At 45.9% G+C, this 16,208-nt stretch overlaps 1 protein-coding gene across 6 annotated transcripts in view; it reads left to right on the forward strand.

Moving 5' to 3' along the window:
• The window catches only part of fam20b (FAM20B glycosaminoglycan xylosylkinase), an 89,628-nt gene that overhangs the window by 13,453 nt on the left and 59,967 nt on the right, over positions 1 to 16,208 (forward strand). Inside the window, exon 1 of one of the 6 annotated variants that reach the window (XM_078407426.1) lies at positions 4,465 to 4,625. The exons of 2 other annotated variants lie outside the window; for them this stretch is intronic. The gene's annotated coding sequence lies outside the window, so the exon portion shown is untranslated. Of the gene's footprint in view, positions 1 to 4,464; positions 4,702 to 4,721; positions 4,850 to 5,262; positions 5,275 to 16,208 lie in introns of those variants that run through there. 3 more of the 6 variants (XM_078407422.1, XM_078407423.1, XM_078407427.1) reach the window with 3 other exon arrangements.

The raw sequence follows: 16,208 nt of genomic DNA on the forward strand, positions 1-16,208 counted from the left end.
TCAGGTCAGAGATCCATGAAAGCAATTGATAGGCTCAAGGACAATATCTGTTTTTAAAAGAAATAATAATTTCCTGTTAACTGGAATTGGCGTTTAAGTGCCATGGAGCATAAAGATTATTTTTTAAAATCTTAAATGCAAATTGTTTACTTGACTTTTATACCTTCTTGCTGATGCTTTTGGGTTTTCAGCACTCATCCAACCAACTGGCCGAACCTGCACCCCAGAATGCCAAAGTGCGACAAATGCCCGAGCCAAAGGAAAACTATTATCAATCAATTTCAATTAAGATGACATTCTTTTTAAATGGGCACTTTGGCCAATTAAAATAAATCTATTAAAATTATTTTTCATCTTTGATGACCCTAGTTTCATGCAGGAATCTTAACATGAAAGGGTTTAAGTTAAATGACAGCCTTTCCTTTCTGGAAGTGAATTGATGGCTCAGTGGACTGACCCTATCTTTGGCAATTACTACTCTAAATTGTGCTCCCCTTTGCTTCCTTGCTAGTGTCACCATAAGATGAATCAGAAGAACTATTTAACACCTGCAGGATCAGCTGGTGCTTCTCCCATTTGCTGTTACTTTAGGAAAATGTAAAACATTACGATGAAAGGAAAAGCAAGTGTTCATACAGTTTCCTCACCCATTATCACTCTTATAATGATTAATTGTGAGTCTCGTGGTTATTTTCAGTCACATCTTAGCAATCGACAGAAGACTAGGGAATGTTTTAAATGTCTGATTCCTGAACCAGATATTCTTGGCTAAGGATTACTGAAAATTGAACAAGTTCTTTAATTCTTATAGAGCGATAATTTTCTAATATTTTTGGTTCCGTTTTCCAGCTGTTAAAAGATCTTTGGTTCTCAAGTAAATCAATGCCAATGAAAATAGGATAAACACACCAAGCTGGAGTAATTCAGCGGGTCAGACAGCATCTCTGGAGAAAAGGAATAGGTGACATATCTGGCCGAGACCCTTCATCAGTCTGAAACCTCACCTATTCCTTTTCTCCAGAGATGCTGTCTGACCCATTGAGTGTCTAGCTTTTTGTGTCAACTTTTGGTTTAAACCAACATCGGCAGTTCCTTCCTACCCAATGAAAATAAAATCATTGCAGAAAACTGTGGCCAGAAATCTATGTTGTATTATAAAATTTAATAGCACATTGGCATCTAAGTCTGACCTAGATTAGTAATGTTATCTGATAGCACCTCAGGGAGGACCAAAGATATCTTATGGTGTAAAGAAGTGTGGTACTTTGAAAGCGACCAAATCGCTGTTTGTCTTTTCCAGTGGTGGGATGAAATTATTTGAAGCTAGTTCTCCCTGTCCAGAAGTCAACTTTTCTCCCTCAACCAATAGTACTCCAAAACAGGCTGAGTGACTGAATCTCATCTCATTTATGTGGTGCTGGTTTTGAGATTAATGACACGAGAACAGTCACTGCCCCTTAGTGAAGGGGGGTATTCCAAGACACTCTGCTTGTGAAGATATTGTAGAAACATCCACCAAAATAAGGGAGAATGGCTTATTTTGAAACTAGAAAGGAAATTGCAGGAGCCCTGGTTGAAATTGACGAGTTGCCATTAAATACAAGAGAGGTGCCGGAAGATTGGAGCGTGGCAAATGTTGTGCCTCGATTCAAGAAGGGCTGCAGGGAAAAGGCTGGGAACTATAGGCCAGTGAGCTTAACATTTCTCTAGTTGGAAAGTTACTAGAGTATTCTGAGAGATAGGATATACATGCAGATAGATGGACAAGGGCTGATTAGGCATAGTGAGCATGGTTTTGAACGTGTCTCTTGAATCTGATTGTGTTTTTTGAAGATGTGACCAAAAAGGTTGATGAGGGCAGAGCTGTAGATGTATTTATGGTCTTCAGCAAAGTATTCAACAAGTTTCCACGGTAGGCTGCTCTGGAAGGATAGATTGCATGGGATCCAAGGAAATATAGCTGAATGAATAGAAATTTGGCTTAATGGAAGGAAGCAGATCGTGATGTTGGAAGGTTGCTTCTCAGACTGGAGGCCTGTGACTAGTGGTGTGCCTCACGGTTCGGTGCTGGGTCCATTGTTGTTTGACATCTATATACTAAAACTCTCATTTGTTTGTTTATTTGTTCCTGAACTACAGCCAAAACGGTACACAATAGCATAACAATTTTCGGCCCACCTTACTCACCGTCATCCCCTTGGTGCTAATGGAAGAAGTTTCATTGAAATCGGTGTTATATTTTTAAAGTTATTCACATTTTAAAGTTTAAATTTATCTCCTAGGGAGGGAGGGAGAGGGGAGGAGGGAGGGAGGATAAGGGGGGTTGAGGGGGATGGAGGGGGGAAGGGGGATTGGGAGGGACAGGAGGGGGAGAGGGAGGGAGGGAGGGGGAGAAGGGGAGGGAGGAGTGGGGGACGGGAGAGGGAGAGGGGTGGGGGGGAGGGGGGAGGAGAGGGTGCTGCACCAATGCAGGAGAGGTTTGGGCCCAATGGGTCCACTTGGTCTAGTCTATATTAAAGATTTAGATGAGAACATACATGGTAAAGTTAGCAAGTTTATAGATGATATAAAAGTGGGTGGTATTGCAGATAGTGAAGATAGTTGTGAAAAATTGCAGCAGGATCTTGTTTGGTTGGCCAGGTGGGCTGAGGAATGGTTGGTGGAATTTAATACATAGAATTGTTTAATACAGAGGCAGGTGGGACTAGTGTGGGCAAGTTGGGCCGTAGGACCTGTTCCCATGCTGCATCACTCTATGACTCTAATTGTGAGAGGTTGCATTTTGGGAAGTCCAATATGGGAAGTCTAACATTGGGAAGACCGACATAATAAATGGTAGGGCTCTTGGGAGTGTTTAGAGCGGAGGGATCTAGAAGTACAGGTACATAGTTCCTTGAAGGTGAAGTCGTAGATAGGGTGGTCAAAAAGGCTTTTGGTACATTGGTTTTCATTAGTGAGAGTATTGAGTATAGATGTTGGTAGGTCATGTTGCAGTTATATAAATATGATGTTGGTGAGGCCGCATTTGACGTATTGTGTTCAGTTCTGGGCACCATGTTATAGGAAAGATGTTGCCAAGCTGGAAAGGGTACAGCGAAGATTTACGAGGATGTTGCCAGGACTCAAGGGTCTGAGCAATAGGAAGACGTTGAGTAGGCTGGGACTCTATTCCTTGGAGCGCAGGAGGATGAGTGATGATCTTACCGAGGTGTATAAAATCATGAGAGGAATAGATCAGGTAGACATAGAGAGTCCTTTGCCCAGAGTAGGGGAATCCAGGTCAAGAGGACATAGGTTTAAAGTGAAGAGGAAAAGATTTAATAGGAATCTGAGGTGTAGGAATCTTTTCACACAAAAATATAGAGTAGTGAACATGGCCCAGTCCATCAAAGGCTCCTCACTTCTTTCCATCCAGTCCATCTTCAAGGTGCATTACATCAGGGAGGCTAGAAGTATCATCAAGGATGCCTCTTACCCATGTCATTCCTTTTACTAACTTCTCTGTTCGGGGGAAAATATAGAAGCTCGAAAACCCGAACGCCTAGACATGAGAATAGCATCTTCTCCATTGAGTCTGGAACCAATGGCTTGTTTTACACCCCATTCATTCCCAGATGTCCTACCACATTCTCTTACTCTTAGCTCTACCTTATTCTGTTGTTACACGTCATATTTTTTTGCACTACAATCTTTGCACCATGCTACTGTTTATTATTTCATATTTATTATTGTATCTCATTATCATTAATAGTGTTTACTCTGAGCTTCAAGCGAATAAGAACCTTCATTATACCTGGTGTAAATGACAAACTGATTTGAAAATGAATTCATTTCAGATTATTGGTGCAATCAATGGAAGTGGTGATGACTGAAAATAGGACTCAGTTTGAGCAATTCTGATCTTAATGAATGGAAGAGTATGCTTGAAAGTGTCAATGACCTATTGACACCGATTTCCATATCTTTATCCAGAGTCGAAAAACTTATAATTGTCATATACACGTCATCCCCTGGTTGCGAATGCCGGACCTATGTGCAGTCGAGATATAGGAACGAGTGTTTGTAAGACTGGTATATTCTGCTGCGAGGGGGTCTTGGTTCAGGTCACGAACTAAATCATTGAGCTAAACGTGGTCCTTGCTGTCGAACAGTTCTCAGGAACATAACCTGGGGAGGACCTGCACTTGCATTGGTTTAAACATTTTAAATCTATTTATTATTTGTTTTCAAATCTATTTGTGATCTTATGAGAAAGACAATTTTCTGGAGCGTAATCTCTCTAACTTTTAACACGCTCTGCAGAAATCTTGTCCACGGGCTTCCTCGCCTGGTGTAAGTGCACCCCGCGATCCATAACGCTGCATTGGACCTGTGTCCAAGTTGAGGATGCTATGTGAATTCAGCACGGCTCTCGTTGATGTGGGGCTCCGCCACAGAAGGTCGGACATGAGTCGCTGAGATCGTTTCACCATCGGCCGTCATTCGGGACGGTCCCGGCCGACGCTAGGAGGCGGAAGTGTCGCATTGTTGTCAACTGCCGATCTGAGAGCTCGGCTGGCGGAGCTCGAGCCCGAGGTTGGGCACGCACAGCACAGGGCGCGCGGCGGCGGGCAGATTCCATCAATGTGAGCGGCGCGCAGGCGAGCGAGCGGGGAGTCTTAACGGAACCGGCGCGCGGCGGCGGGCAGAGCTTCTGTCAACGTAAGCTGCGCGCGGGCGGACAGGCGGCCGTAATGGAGCGGGCGCATGGGGAGCTTCCCACGACAGCGGAGGAGCGCGGTGGACGTAGGGGGAGCTTCACTCGAAGCGCCGGAGGGAAAGCGAGTGGGCCGGGGGAGGACAGGCCCCGGTAGGCAGCCGAAGTGCCGGGGGTTTAGTGGGGTTGCAGGGCTCTGGCTGGAGGTGATGTGTGTGTATCTTGTTTACTCTCGGCAGAAACCAATCGATGAATGCGGCTCCGGCCTCATTCCCTCCCAACACTTCAGTTCCCTGGGTCCTCTCTATCCTACCTCACCCATCCCCACACATGCCACGCCGCCTTTCCGGCTTCCTAATACCCACCAATACCTTTTCTGTCCTCTTTCCAAAAAAAAAATCCATCCCCTTTATTTTTTGACGCCCCCTTCTTTGCTCTTGGGTGAGAAGGTTTATGAGTTAAAGACCTCCTCTGGAGACTCCATTTCAAATCTCGCCAGCATGACACTCGAGTGCAAAGTCCCAATGGATAATTTTATCGGGATCGCCAAATACTTTTGGGCTGGACGAGGGAAGCTGGTAAAAGCAATTTGTGCCTTTTTTTGTAGTTGAAGCTAATTGCATAAAAGCTTCTGCAGGAAAAGCTGGATAAATCCACGAAGGAGAAAAGATTGCAATGTTCTGTTGATAGGATTAGATTAAATGGGAATTGGAGGAGATTCACGTGTAACATGAGAACCAGTGTGATACATAGGACCAAATAGCCTTGCTTCATAGAGTCATACAGCTGTAGAACACGAAGCAGGCCCTTCAGACCATCTTGTCCAAGCTTGGCATTCAGGGCTAGACCTATTTGCCTACATTTGGCCTATAGCCCTTCAAACCTTCTTGCCTAGATGTCTTTCATAAGTTGCTGTGCTATCTGCTGTAAATTATTTGTAATAATGCTTTCAACACACCTCCAGCAAGTGCTGTAAACTGCAATAAGCTGACAGAGGAAGTCAAAAACAGCATAAAAGTGAAAGGGAAGGCATATAATATTGCTAAGATTAGCAGGAAACTAGAAGATTGGGAAGCTTTTACAAACCAGAAGGCAACTAAAAAGGCAATAAGGGGAAAAAGATTAAATATGAAGGTATGTTAGTCAATAATATAAAAGAGGATACCAAAAGTTTCTTCAGATATATAAAGAGTAAAAAAGAGGCAAGAGTTGATATTGGACCCTTGGAGAGGTAGTAATGGTGAATGAAGAAATGGCGGATGCATTGAATAAGTTATTTGAGTCAGTCTTCACAACGGAAGACACCAACAATGTGCCAGAAATTCAAGAGAGTCCGAGGGCAGAAGTTAGTTAGTTGCGATTAACTGAAGAGAAGGTGCTTGGTAAGCTAAAGGTCTGAAGGTGGATACGTCACCTGGACTAGGTGGACTAGGGTCTAAAACAGGTAGCTTTAGAGATTATGTGGGTATTAGTAATCACTGGGGCTAGAAGTGGTCCTAGAGGACTGGAAAATTGCAAATGTTACTCCACTGTTCAAGAAGGAAGCGAGGCAAAAAAAGGGGGATCGTTAGAACAGTTAGCCTGACCAGTTAGCCTAGCCAGTTTTTGGTGTTAAGATTTTAAAGTCCATTATTATGGATGAGGTTTCCCAGTACTTAAGAAGCACATGATAAAATGGGCCAAAGTCAGCATGGTTTGGTGAAGGAAAATCTTGCCTAACAAATATATTGGAATTCTTTGAGGAAATAAACGGCAGGATAGGTAAAGATGTTTTATTTGCTTGAATTTTCAGAAGGCCTTTGATAAAGTGCCGCACATGAAGCTGCTAAACAAGATGAGAGCCTATGGAAGATATTAGCATGGATAGAAGGTTGGCTGAATAGTAGAAGGCAAAGATTGGGAATAAAGAGTGCTTTTTCTGGTCAGCTGCCAGTGACTAGTGACGTTCTGTAGGGGTCGGTGTTGGGTCCACTTCTATTCACATTGCATTTTATTGATTGGATGATGGGATTGTGGCAAGTCTGCAGATGACATGCAGATAGGTAGAGGGGCAGGAATGTTGAGGAAGGAGGAGTCTGCAGAAGGACTTGGACAGGTCGGGAAATTTGGTAAAGAAGTGGCAGATGGAATACTGCATGATAAAATGTGCAGTCATGCACTTTTGGAGGGGATTGATAGGTTCTTGATTACTAAGGGTGTCAAAGGTTATAGCAAGATGGCAGGAGAATGGGGTTAAGAAGGATAGATAGATCAACCTTTATTGAATGACGGGGTAGATTCGATGGGCTGAATGGCCTAATTCTGCTCCTCTTCTATGAACTATCAACGTTCTAAGAATACTGAGGAGGTAAAATGGATTATTCCTCAGTATTCATTCTTGCTGACTGAAGGACAGTGCCCATGATTCCCTTTTAATCTAGCTACAGAGAATAAAAAGATAAGAATGTAAGAAATAAAATCAGGAATAGATCACTTGAGCTTTGGCAGCAGCAATGCCATTCAAGAAAATCCCGGGTGTTCTTTTTTCCGAGTACCACTGTCATACCACTGGATGATCCCCCAAGAATATTCTCTCTCAGCGTTTAGTTTGTCCTCCCCGATTTAAAAAGTCGACCCACCGTTCCTGTCCTCCATGAGTAGTATTCACCTAGGTTGTCCAAACCAATTTTCAGAAAAATAGCTTTGTTCCCTTGTAACTGGCAGTTGAAGTGCCATGAATAACTAGCTTGAATCATACCATGCCCCAGAGATTTGCTATTTTATTTGGAAATCAAAAAACTACAGACGAAATGTGAAGCAAAAAGATTTTGTAAGTTGCCTTGAAAGGTATTTCACTTAATTGTATTAAGAGAACACATGTTTGTATCCTAATTCCAAACTAAAATCCTGTTAACAAATTAACGTCTAAGGGGTGCCACCTTAAGATGTTAAAATAAGTCATATAAAAATGTGTAAAGAAGTCAGGATACATTACAGGCTATTAGGTTGTAGGTTGACAGGAAATTATGTCTGGATGTACCGTAGGTTGTCTGGAAGTGATGTCTGTTACAGGTTGTCAAGACATTGCAAAGTCTTGGGGTTCTTTGCAGGATGTGTAGGCACTGGGAGATGCAAGATTGCAGGCAAAGTTTGGGGATTTATGTTCGTGGGAGAGTATAAAGCTGCTTTTAATGCAGATGAAAATAAGTTCACCATAAGCATTGTTTTGCTTTTTTTCTGCACAATTGTGATTTTTTTTAGAATTCTGGCAACCTTTCAGCGATTTTCATGACAGAAACAAACAGATGGCACCGGGGTGTGGTAAATCTTTGCATCTATATGTGCTATTCCCAAGGAGGGTGTACTATCATCCAATACAATAATTCTACTGTTTTAAAATCTATTTTCCATCTGTAAATCTGGCACCATTTCAAAGTTCTGAAGATATTCTACCTCCAATTCACCTCTTGCAGACATTGGATTTGTCTGGGCGCTACAATGCTGAGAACGAGATTCAGCATGGTGTATCTTCCCTATTGTACTTGAGCTTGACTTGGTTGAATTTACGTATAGGATTATATCTGATTAAATAGCATGCAAACAAAGCGTTTCACTGTACTTCGGTACATATGACAATAATAAACCTAAACAAGTTGTGAAGAAATTTGGTGGAAGTGTGAGACTGATGAGTTCACATAAAATGGATGGAGAGAAACTGGTCATTGGCAGGTGTTTCAAGGCCCAGCAGATTCTGATATAAACTTGATCAAGGTTTGTAGTTGATTTATTATTGTTGTCATCGGACAAAGACCTGACGAGGGAGGGGAGAAGAGAGAATGACGGGTATGAGTCATCCTTGATCATTTTAGCTGCTTTCCTAAAGTAGAGGGAAGTGTAGGCGGAGTTGATCATGGGAAAGCTAGTGTGCCTGTTGGATTAGGTTAAGTTTACAACTCTTTCAATTTCTTGCGGTTTTGGGCAGAGCAGTTGCCATGCTGTGATGCATCCTGATACGATAATTCATAAAAAATTGATTAGTCATCAGTGGCATACCAAATTTCCTTATCCTAAGGAAGTAGAGGCATTTTTTCGTGCTTTCTTAGCTGTAGAGGCAATGTGGTTGGGTAAGGTCAAAATGTTGCTGATATTTACACCTATGAACTTGAAGCTCTCTGCAATCTCCTCCTCAATACTATTGATACAGACAGGGATGTGTACTCCACGCTGCTTGCTGAAGTTGATGACTATCTCCTTCATTTTTTTGACATTGAAAGAGGCTGTTCTCTTGATACCATACTACTAAGCTCTCTATCTCCCTCCTGTACTCCACCTCATCATTGTGTGAGAACTTGCCCAGCATGGTGGTGTCATCTGCAAATTTGTAAATGGAGTTAGAGCAGAATTTGACCACACATTCACGTGTGTATAGGGAGTATAGCAAGGTGCTGAGTACACAGCTTTGTCAGGCACTGGTGTTGAGAATTATCACGGCAAATCTGTTGATGCCTATCCTTTGATTGCAGTCTGTCATCAGGAAATTGAGGATCCCTGAAGAAGGATGTGCTGAATCCTTGATCGTGAAGTTTAGAGATAAGTTAGGTTGGAATTGTGGTGTTGAAATCATAGCTGTAGACAATAAATAGGAGTTTGACATGGTGTCTTTGTTATCTAAATGTTACAGGGATGAGTGTAGGGGTAGGCATCTACTGTGGACCTGTTGTGGTGGTAGGTGAATTGCAATGGATCAAGACTATCTGGGAGGCTGGGTACCTTGTATACCTTGACCACCTGCTCTAAGCACTTAATGATGAAGGAGATCAGAGCCACTGTGAGGTAATCATTAAGGTACATTACCTTGTTTTTCTTTGCTGCAAGATGATGATGGTCTTTGTAAAGCAGATGGGAATCTCAGATTGAAATAGGGAGAGGTAGCGATGTCCGTGAATACTCCCACTGCTGTTCTGCTCAGATTCTGAGGACACAGTTGGCGACTCCAACTGGGCCTCCTGCTTTCCACGGGTCCACTCTCAAGATGGCTGTCACGGTGATGTCATTTTACTGATGTTTTTTAAATTAGCATAAATGCATTGAGCTCATCGGAGAAGAAAGCTACGTTGCCAGTGATTCTGCCTAACTTCACTTTGCCACAATCGACAGGTGTCTGTGTGGTTAATCTGGGACTCTAATTAGCTCTGGTATTGTCTCTTGACATCCATGACAGCTTTGCGAAAGTTGTACCTAGATTTCTTGTACAGTTCAGGGTCACCTGACTTAGATGCCTCCGGTCTGGACTTAAGTAGGAAGTGGCTCACTGGTTCATTCATGTTTTCTGATTGGGGGACTCTCAGATTGACTTCTTTGACATGCAGTCCTCTGAACACTTGCTGATGAAATCTGTGATGGTAGTGGCATACTCTTTTAAGTTGGCTGCTGAGTCCTTGAATGTGGATCAGGCCATTAACAAAACTGTCACGTAGGAACTGTACGACTTTCTGCACCTGATCCTCGCGCTTCAGTTTCTGCTTGTATACAAGGGGAAGGAGCACGATTTGCTGGGCTGATTTTCCAAAATGCAGGCAGAGGATGTAACGATAGGCATCTTTGATGGTTGTCTAGCAGTGGTTAAGAATGTTTGGGCTGCTGGTTGGATAAGATAAGTATTGATAGTATTTTGGTCTCACACACTTGCGATTGGGCTGATTTAAGTCCCAAGCTATGACGAACAATGCCTCAAGGTACTTTTTTTAAGACTATAGGTAGCATTGTATAGTTCATCCAGTGCATGGCCTCGTGAGATGGGATGTAAACTGTTGTCAGGGTAGCCACAGTGAATTCTCGTGGCAGGTAATAGGGATAGCACTTCATTGTTGAATATTCCAGATCCGTGGAGCAGGAACTCACTAGGACTGTCACCACCAAGCACCACGAGGTGTTAATTAGGAATCTGATCCCTTCATCCCATACCTTGCACAAGGATGCCTTACACTACAATCAGTTAATTAAGAAGTAGTGAAAGATGAAGGCTAGCATACCATACACCTTCTTTACAACTCTATCTACTTGTGTTGCTATTTTCAGGGAGTTATGGACCTGGACCCCAGGATCCTCTGTACATGAATGCTGTTAAGGACCTTGCCATTAAATGTGTGCTTTCCTCTTGCATTCAACATCCCAGAATGCAACAACTTGGACTTAGTCGGATTAAACTCCATTTGCCATTTCTCTGACAGTTATGTATTGATCTATATCCTACTATATACCTTGTATATTCTCTGACAGTTATGTATTGATATATATCCTATAATATATGACCACATTATCTGAACACTCTGCTTCCGCCAACTATTATGCAGGTAGTATTGGACACTTTAAACTGATGGACTCGCCCGTAACATATTGGCACTTGCAGAAAATTCAGTTCATTGCTTTATTTCAACTCTTGCATATTTGTCTTGCTTTTTCCTGGATCATCATCAAACTCGGGGCCATGTGCCATTAACTCAAGTCTTTTAGTCATATGCTTAATCCTATTTTCATTCGCTCCATTATGATATCTCTATCCTCAAATTATGATGTACCAACAGGAATAACATTCTGATATCTATATACTAAAACTCTCGTTTGTTATCTTGTTTGTGACTGAACTACAGCCAAAACGGTACATGATAGCGCAACAATTTTAGGCCCACCTTACTCACTATTGTCACTTTAGTGATAATGCAAGTAGTTTTATTGAAATCGGTCTTATATGTTTAAAGTTATTCACATTTTAAAGTTTAAAAGGAGGGGAGGGAGAGGGAGGGTGAAGGGGGGAGTGGGGGAGAAGGGAGAGGGGAGGGGGAGTTGAGGAAGGAGGGGAGTGGGGGAGAAGGGAGAAGGGAGGGGGGGTTGAGGGGAAGGGGGGAGGACACGGTGCTGCACCAATGCAGGAGAGGTTTGGGCCCAACGGGTCCGCTTGGTCTAGTATCCAACAAAGATCTATTTCTAATGCAACACTGAGCAGATTTCTATGATACCCAATAGAAGTTTATTTCCATTGTTGCCTGTTCCAATCATGGTCTGTGTAAAAAAAACTGTGGTTAGTTTGAGGGATCTATTAAGTTAAGTGGCTGCAGTCTGTGATTTCAAGGTGTTGTATGAACACAGCATAACAATTACCTCGTGAATAGTAATCTTGTTAACCTGTGATTTAAATTGCCACATTACTTATAATAACACAGAAGGTAACCTAGTTGCTGACAGTGCCAATATAGGATATAATAGAAACAGGTTGAATGCTGTTGGTTGTTATTACTATTAACAGTAACTACCAACAAAAATGCTCTTTCTCTCTGCCACCTAACATTAAAGATGGTTTGTGGGTGTGAAAAAAGGTTCCTATATCAAGCTCGCAAAAGGAGCAATTATGTTTTAGTGAAAATAAAACATTGTTAATCTGAGGAGTACCTTTACCTTATATAATTCTACTTTCGGAACTATCACTTTCCTCAAGTCACACACACAGTCTTCAGTTAACGCTGCTTCTTGATTTCACAATATTATAATGGTATGGCGAGTCCGAAACTTGTTGGTTGTAGACGAAGTTTATTGCAGCCGCAATACACGAATACAGAGTTAAACAACAAGGTAAAGGACAACCAATACAAACTTACTGTCTTCCTTGAAGACTTCGCCGAACTGACTAAATCGGGCGCCAAACGCGCACATGACATCGCTGGCCAATCAGCGATGTCGTTCCCTGGACCAATCCCCATGGTCGCGTTCCCACGTGACCTCGCTGGCCAATCCGAGGGTTCGACGACCTGGACCATTCTCTATGGTCGCTACATGACCCCCCCCAGAACCCGAGGTGCGGAACCTAGCTGGGAGCCGGATTTCGCGACCATAACGAGTACGGAGAGGGACAGCCTGAACCACAGGAGCCGGAGGTTCCGGACTTGGTGGGACAGCCGGAACGAGAGGTTCTGGAGGAACTACCGGCACGGGGGGTCCTGGAGGAACTGCCGAAACGGGTGGTCCTGGAGGAACTGTCGGAACGGGGGTTTCTGGACTGGGCGGAACTAACGGAGGTCGGCCTCTCCTAGGGGTTTGACCGACCAGGACTGGTTGATCCGGGTCCAAATGGGCAGGTTTGAGCCGGGACACCGAGACGAGTTCACTCTTGCCGCCCATGTCTAAGGTGAAAGTAGCCGTTCCCTTACGTAAAACCCGGAACGGCCCTTGATAGACCCTCTGCAACGGGGCGCGATGGGCATCTTTACGCAGAAAAACAAACTCACAGTCCTTCAGGGAAGACGGTTCATGTACCATGGGACACCCATGACGTGAAGTCGGCACTGGAGCCAGGGAGCCCACCCGTTCCCGGAGAGATGCTAACGCTGATGGGACTGTAGGGAGCAGGGCTGAAGGGTCCGGAAACAGATCTCCGGGTACTCGAAGTGTCGAGCCATATACTAGCTCTGCGGACGACGCACCGAGATCTGGCTTAGGAGCAGTCCGGATGCCCAAAAGAACCCAAGGGAGTTGGTCTACCCAGTCCGGGCCTTCAAGCCTTGCACTGAGGGACGCCTTAAGTTGGCGGTGGAACCTTTCTACGAGTCCATTTGCCTGGGGGTGATATGCAGTTGTGGGTTGTAACTTGGACCCGTACAGTTCCGCCAGCGCGGCCCAGAGGGACGAAGTGAACTGTGGCCCTCTGTCAGTTGTAATAACTGCCGGGACCCCGAAACGAGCTACCCAATGAAGGGCCAAAGTCCTAGCACAAGACGCTGACGAGATATCAAACAATGGGAAAGCCTCTGGCCACCGGGTGAACCGATCCACCACCGTGAGGAGGTGTGTGTAGCCCCGGGAGGAAGGCAAAGGCCCGACCAAATCCACGTGGATGTGGAAAAAACGACAAACCGGGACCTCGAACTCCTGTACGGGGGGCTGGACGTGGCGCTGGACTTTAGCGGTCTGACAGGGCACGCAGGAACGTGCCCACCCCGCTACCTGTTTCCGCAGGCCATGCCAGACAAACCTCGCTGCTACCAAAGCAGAGGTGGAGCGGATGGACGGGTGCGCCAGCCCATGAATGGCATCGAAAACCCGGCGCTGAAGGGAGGGCGGTACAACCGGCCTGGGACGAGGAAGAGAAACATCGCACCAGACTTTCGTGCCCTCCGACCCACAAGCTACCTGGGCCAACTTCAATCCCGAAGTGGTGGACTGGTAAGCCGAAACGGTATCCGCTAAGAGCTGTGCCTCCGCGAGCTCCTGGGGATCCACTTCGCAGTCCACCGCCGAAATAGGGGGAAAAGCAGGTCTAGACAGGGCGTCAGCAACGGCATTAAGCTTACCCGCGATATGACGGACATCTGTGGTAAATTCGGAGATAGCAGTCAGGTGCCGCTGCTGGCGGGCCGACCATGGTTCAGACAATTTCAAAAAAGCAAATGTTAATGGCTTGTGGTCCGTAAATGCCACAAATGGGCGGCCCTCGAGGAAATACCTGAAATGACGGACAGCTAAATAGAGAGCTAGAAGCTCTCGATCAAATGCGCTATATTTCAGCTCGGCCGAATTTAGTTGCCGGCTGAAAAACGCTAAAGGCTGCCAACGGCCACCGACCTGCTGCTCCAGAACCCCACCCACCGCCACGTCAGAGGCGTCAACCGTCAAGGCCGTGGGGGCGGAGGGGCTCGGATGGACCAACATGGTGGCGTCTGCCAAGGCTGCCTTAGCTGCCGTAAAAGCCGACTCTGCGGTCGGGGACCACAACAACTCTACCGGGTTCCCTGCAAGGCATTGGAAAAGCGGGCGCAGGACTCGCGCCGCTGCCGGAACGAATCTATGGTAGAAATTAACCATGCCTACGAACTCCTGCAGCCCTTTTACTGTGGTGGGCCTGGGGAAAGCCCGGATAGCCTCCACCTTCTCGGGCAAAGGGGCGGCGCCGGCAGGGGTAATTCTGTGCCCTAGAAAATCGAGAGCAGGCAGGCCGAATTGACATTTGGAGGGTTGGATAATGAGCCCGTGGTCTTGGAGCCGCTGGAACACGGTCCGCAAATGGGCCTGGTGTTCCTGCACTGAGGGGCTGGCTACCAGAATGTCGTCTAAATAAATAAACAAAAAGGGTAAACCCCGGCCCACGCGGTCCATCAGTCGCTGGAAAGCCTGTGCCGCGTTCTTTAAACCGAAAGGCATACGCAACCATTCAAACAACCCGAACGGAGTAATAGTTGCAGTTTTTTGTATGTCCTCCGGTCGCACCGGAATCTGATGGTATCCTCGCACCAAATCGATTTTGGAAAACACCACCGCTCCTTCCAGTCCAGATGAAAAGTCCTGTAGGTGCGGTATGGGGTAGCGATCAGCCGTGGTGACAGCATTGAGACGCCGATAATCGCCACATGGCCTCCACCCCCCAGATGCCTTGGAGACCATGTGTAACGGCGAGGCCCACGGGCTGTCAGACTGACGGACAATTCCCATTTCCTCCATCTTCCTGAACTCTGCCCTTGCCACCACCAGTTTGTCTGGCGGTAGTCTCCTGGCCCGAGCGAAAACGGGAGGGCCTTCGGTGCGGATGTGATGGACCACACCGTGCTTAGCCGAAGGTGCGTCAAAACGTTGGACGAGCAGCTCTGGGAACTCTGCCAGAATCGCAGCATACGAGTCGGGGGCCGCGACGACGGCCTGGACCGTAGGGCTGGGCGAGGAGGCGATTGTCGGAGCGACGTGCTCATCTTCGGCAGAGGGTCGGAGGTCGTTACCGCGGACATCAGGAACCAGTGAAAAAGCCCACAGAAAATCTGCGCCCAGGATCGCTTGTTTGACGTCGGCTATGATGAATGGCCATTCGTACGTGCGGAGGCCTAACACAAGGGACATCTTCCGTGTACCGAAAGTGCGAATTGGGCTGCCATTAACCGCGATGAGGGTGGGACCTGTCTTACCCGATCTGGTTTCGAGGTCGATCGGCGGCACTATGCTGACGATGGCTCCCGTGTCTACCAAAAATTCTGTGTCCGTGAATCGATCATGGACATAGAGGCGCCGGTTCTGGCCAATCGTAACTGCCCCTATGTACGATCGGCCGAGGCATTTCCCGCGAAGGTACAAGGCAAACGACAGTTGCGGGATTCGTTACCCCATTGTAGGTGATAATAGCACCAGCCGCGCTTGTGCGGATCTTTTTGGCGGGCTTTCGGAGAATTGGCGGGAGACGTGGCGCCATCTTGCCGTCGCTGTGGCGTGGTCACCGATGTCGAGACTTTGTTGATTGAACCACTTGCCTTGTTTTTTGCCGCTATGAGCGCGTCCGCTTTCGCTGCATATGCTTCGGGGTCCTTAAAAGAACAATCCGTAAGCAGCAGTCGGACATCCTCGGGAAGTTTCTCGCGGAATGCCTGTTCAAACATCGGGCAATCCGTATGCTCCCCGGCTAGCATCATCATTTCGGCCATGAGGACGGAAGGCAGTTGGTCTCCAAGATCCGGTAGGTGCAGAAGTTTTGCCGCACCACCATGCTTATTCAACCCGAAGGTTC

This window comes from Rhinoraja longicauda, chromosome 11 (assembly GCF_053455715.1).
Source record: "Rhinoraja longicauda isolate Sanriku21f chromosome 11, sRhiLon1.1, whole genome shotgun sequence".
Classification (NCBI taxonomy): Eukaryota; Metazoa; Chordata; class Chondrichthyes; order Rajiformes; family Arhynchobatidae; genus Rhinoraja; species Rhinoraja longicauda.